The following is a 6,000-nucleotide window of genomic DNA, read 5'->3' as shown; positions in this document are numbered from 1 at the left end:
TATATATATATTCCTTTTTCCACAATTTATCTTGTTTTTTGGTTTTTATTTTTTATAACTATTGTAATTTTATAGTTTATGGTTTGATTATACTTTAAGCTCTATTATTATCATTTAATAATTATGCTAAATTAATTCTATATTTCCTTCCCTATTAAGAAATAAGTAGGTTAAATATAATGGATCACAACAAAATAAGAAAAAAATAATGTGCGTGGATCATAAAAGGGGAAGACAAAAAATTACTTATAATTAATAATAGAGAAGAGGATATATGTATTACTGTATAAATTTATTTACATTATCACTATATCGTTTACCATTTATTTCAATCATCATTGACTATTAAATAAAAATAATACAAATAAATAGTGGATAATATACGACTGTATATAAATCTTTACATTATCATTGTATAAATATTACACTCTTAATAATATTGATCTAGGTAAGAGATATTAATTGAGAGACATTTTATATTTAAAGGAGATAGTATCTCAAATTTAAAATTACTCGGAATAATTCACAACTCATGTCGTAATAGAGTAAGTCAGATAGGGAGAATAATTAATATTTAATTTTATGGTTATATTTTTTTAAGGAAATTTACATAATGATAAATGATTTTATACTAGTTTCCATTATTATGATCACAATTAATTTGTGTGCATCCAAATATTATTAAATTCTCCAAAAGGACAAAATAATGATTGATAATCATTGGATTATAATTCCTCAAAAGAAGGAATGACATTCCATGTCATGCAAATTACCTAAATATGTGTGCATCACCGACATATGAAATAATTGATATATCGTTGTTAAACCTAACTACCTATGTGCGAAAGTGTCTGGACACATTTATTGATAATCACACATGTGGCGGACTGATTTAATGAGCTATTGAATGATACCATTACAACGAAAATACACAAGCTTATAGGAAATTAAACTCATTCACCACAAATGAAAAGATGAAATGAGAATGATCGCACAAGAATGTTTATGATGTTAAAAAATGCATCCATTACCAGTTCATGATTCAGAAAACATAATAAGTTATGAGAGAAAATTGTCATACAAGGAATCTAGGAGCAAGCATAGGCTCATACCAAGGCTTGTGAGCATGGCCTTAACCATGACGTTAGTGGAAATTCCTTTCATACAACATAAGTCTCGTTGATACATATATAAATAGAGGAGGCTGCTAAAATGGAAAGTATCTCGTATATCACACTCCATCTCATGATTATCCCCTCTCTATCTATCTAGCACACTATATAAATAATGAATTGAGTGTCAAAGACCATTTTTAGTTATCTGTAGTCTAAGACTGAATCTCAATCTAATTCAACATTCTTTAGGCACTATAATGTCAATTCACAGATCATTTCATCCAAGATAGATTATTAGCAGATCATTTCATCCATCATCCTACAGAATATTTATAATATACTTGTTCAGAATAAACAAATTTAGTTTTTGAAAAAATATTTTGGCGATAGTACAATCACAAACATTATAAATAATATTTTAACAAGAATCCATGCATTAGAAAAGAAAAAATATATTTTTTATATTGACAGCAGTTCAGTTCAATGATTGTGCATTAAAGTGTAACATTCTTTACAATGTCTATACATAATTTACCACTATGTATATGATCTTTACTTGAAAATCGTATTATACTTACTATATGAATGATGAGTGATATGTTAATATTTAAAAAAAAAAGCATTTATAATGTCAATGAATAACCTTCTTATTTTTTGTACCATGGATTAAAAACTTAGAATTAATGATGTAAACAAATATATGGCATCAAAAATTATAAGCTAAATTAACCATAAAGTGAAATTTATTAATGACATAAGAGCATTCATAACCTCAATTCCAAATCAAGTTATTAAATGATTCCATAATTTTTTTTATATTTTTTCACAATAACTTAGGTAACCCAACCCACCTATTATAATATCTAACCGTGCAACTTCCATTTTTTAAAGTGAACTAAATAACTCAACTCACATTTATTATAAGTGTAAAATTCATGTATTATCGGTGTAAAGATTTATATACATTCATATATTATTCTTCATTTAATTATTAATGATATAATAATAATTATTATATATAAATAATATAATAATAATAATGTATAAAACTCTTACATAGTTATTATTCACTCATTAAGGATACACTATTCTCATAAAAACTATAGATTATAAGCTACTAATCTTATCTAAGAACCTTAAATATCCAACCAGAACCAAGGTTCCTAAAATTTGAAGAACTGTATGCTCTAAGACTTTGTTTGAGAGTATACTTTTAGAGAGGAAAGGAGAAAAATGGATGACTTTGGAAAACATTTTATTTATTTGGGGTTGGATGAAGGAGATAGAAATGTTTTTGAGAGTTTTTAAAGTCCTCTAAAACTCTTCATGTGCCTATATTTATAGTCCCCAATGTGAGGTTTTTATGGAGATAAAATATCAAAATAACTAAATATTTTTGGTACAATTATATATTATTGTTAATTTCTTATTGTTAATTACATTTTTAAATAAAAATAAAAAATATTCTTATATTATCATTAGTTTATCCTCCACATCTAAATTTCATACTCACAAATAAGGGATAATGTTACCTTTATTTTCCCTTCCTAGCACTTTGATGCATCTCCTTCTCTTTGCTTTATAACTTTCAAACATACACTAAGAGGAAAAGTTTATTTATTTTACCATGTAATACCTAAATCACCATAAGATCCTATTATATTTGGAAAAAAAATAGTAAAGCAAAAAAATATGCAATAAGTCTCTTGGGGTGACAATTCAATACATTATTTACAAATTTAGTGGTATAAGATCTCGCTATATTATTATGATAATCAATAGGTTAAAAGTCAATTTTAAATTTCAACACTTGCTATAAGTTAGAAGAAACAATCATACATATCAAAAGTAAGTAGTTTTTTATGATGATTAATCTTGGTAGTACAAAAAAAAATCACACATTCCTTTTGGAAGGAGTTAAGGAGATTGCAGCTAAGGGTGGAAACAAGTCAGACCGCCTATCAGGGGCCTATTACCTAGCCTATAACAGGCTAGGTCAGGCCAGGCTTTTTTCACGAACAGGCCAGGCTCAAGCTTTCTAAAAAACCTATTTAGCTTAACAGGTCAGGCTTTAGGCCACCTAAAAGGCCTATAAAGCCTAACAAGCCGGCCTATTTAGCTATATTATATAAGAATGTTGAAATTATACTATTTTAATATAAGCAATATTATTATATATGTGTGATATTAATATAAAAATGTGTATAAAATATAATTTAATTATTAGAATTAGATGGGCCTAACTAAAAATAAGCCTATAAGCCCATTAAAATGTAGACATTGTAGCCTACTTCATGAGCATATAGTATAATAGACCTTTAAACAAGCTAACAGGTCAGGCCAGGCCTAGGCTTTGAAATTTTTTTTAAACATGCTAACATGTCAGGCCTAGACTCCTATGTGTTATATAGGCTAGGCCTGTTTAAGGCAAAGCCTAGCCTGGCTTGACCTATTTCCACCCTTAATTGCAGCCCTCCGTGATTCTAGTGGGGATGACATGAAAAAGAGACGGAAATGATTTTTCACGATAGGGGATTTTAATAGTCCATTTGTATATAGAGTGTATGTTGACTAATTTGAAATATATTGTGTAAAGATTTATACACAATTAATGTATTATAAATTATTTATTTATATTATTTATATTTAAGAAATAGTCAATAATGATAAATAATGTAATAATAATATTAAAACTCTTATATTGTCAATGTATATATTTTTTTCTCTTATATATATATATATATATATATAGTGAAAAAACATGAGGTTTTTTATTACTAATTTCTTGTAACATGTAGTATAAAAGGAAATTTTAAACTAATCTTTATTCTGCTTATCCTATCTTCTTCTGTAGTATAAAAGGAAATATTTGCAATTTTTTTATAGATTTGGCTCTTCTATAGTAGAAGTTGTATTTCACAGTCTAAAGTGAATGTTTATGATCTTGAACACAAAGAATTTGATTAATTAGCATCGGCAGTTTACAGATAATGATTGAGATTAACATTATAGTTTACGTTTTAGGAATAAGAATAAACCAGTCTTCAAGCATCTTACGCTGATATGCATTGCTCAGAGTATGCTTAGCAGAGTAAGTGTTGTGTAAGTACTTTTTCCTCTTTGTGAACTCACCATTACAATCAATTCTTGAGCCTTTGTTCCAAAGCCCCTTCAATAAGGTTCTCCATTTTGTATAAGAATTGCACTTTTAGAGTCACATATTCCTCTTTTATTTTATTTGTTCAGTCCTAACTCTCAATGAGGTAATATTGTGTTAGAAACTCAATAACAAATATAAAATTTTACCTAATAACTATCATATGAATCTACAACATTTTTTAATACTAGAGAAGGTATCACCTTATAAATAAGAAATTAATTTTTTATGAGTTGTGCTAACAAACGTTGGTTCATAAAAATCAAACCATTAACTTTTTTATCATTTCAAAAATCTAGCAAGCTTTAAACCACTAGACTAACAAATTGTTAGTTATGAATCAGACAATTTAATAATATTAATGTTCTATATTATCGAGATATATTAAGCAACTACATCAATTACCAAGAATCACTAGATTATCTTTTGAATGTAATAAAAAATAAACCAGGACCTCCTAGAAGAATCAATAAAAGTTAATGAAACTATAGTCTAAAAACAAAGAAACAAATAATAAAAGATGAAACTCAAAACAGCAATTTTATCCAAGTAACCACTTTACATTTCCGTACAATCTAACATATGAGAGGATAACCAGTTTCCAAAAACTACAAACTGAATTTCAGAAGCTACTTTTGTTTTTTATTTTTCAAAATAAAATGTTTGTGTTGTGTTATATGATTCATTTTCTGGTTGAATTTACTTTTTGGTCCGACTTTGACTTACCATTGCTTCTCATAATACGTCGCAGTATATACATGAGGAACATGATCCTCTGTCACAGATTATCATATCTCTAACCAACAATATTACACCAAAAAATTAATACTTTATGTTTTTAAAAAAATTATTTTTTAATCAAATAATTTTTTTTAATTATTTCGACATATTACTGGACCATGGAAACAGAAGGAGATGTTCCTTACTTCCTTCTTACACGAGACCACAATAAAAACCTTCAATGCAAAAAAGTCCAAGGAGGTCAACAACTCTGTTCCTTAGTCCACGGCATAATTGTATTCAAAATTTAACTAGATACCATGTTTTACTTTTATTTGCTTCTACCTTTTGCTAAATATGTATGTAATTAAAGATTTTATTACATTTATTATATTATCTTTTATTCATTTAAAAATTAAATATAAATAATATAATAACAGTGTATGAAACTCATATACATTATCAATATACACAATTTTTTCTTATATTATTTTTCTCCATAATTATTTTGATAGCAGAATTGTAAAGTAATCTTATGATCATTTTCCAGAAACAAAAAAAAAATACAAAACAACAATCAAAATTCAATTTCCTTTGGAAAAGAACGCAAAAAGTATTGAAAATATCTCAGTGCAGTTAATGTGGTTTAAATGGTTCAATGCATCCACTAATCACATGAACTGTGTTCATATATAATATTTTTAATTTCAGTTTATAAATTGGGAGATTATAAATTGTTTATATTTAAGTACCTTAATTGAAAGCTGAATATAAATTAATTTTGTTTGTTTGAGTCAGATAGAAAAAATGTTTTTACATAGGAAATTACAAAAAAAACGTATTATTTATTTATGTTATGATTATTTTTGTTTTAGTTTACATTATTTTTTAAATATATATTTTAATATTTATCATCATATATATTTTTACTATAAAATTTTAAATTTTTAATATTGCATAATAAAGACTAAAAAATATATTAAAATAAAATACAATATAAAACTAATA

The sequence above is a fragment of the Lupinus angustifolius genome, chromosome LG17 (genome assembly GCF_001865875.1).
Source record: "Lupinus angustifolius cultivar Tanjil chromosome LG17, LupAngTanjil_v1.0, whole genome shotgun sequence".
In the NCBI taxonomy this organism is placed as follows: domain Eukaryota; kingdom Viridiplantae; phylum Streptophyta; class Magnoliopsida; order Fabales; family Fabaceae; genus Lupinus; species Lupinus angustifolius.
This window is presented reverse-complemented; position numbering follows the sequence as displayed.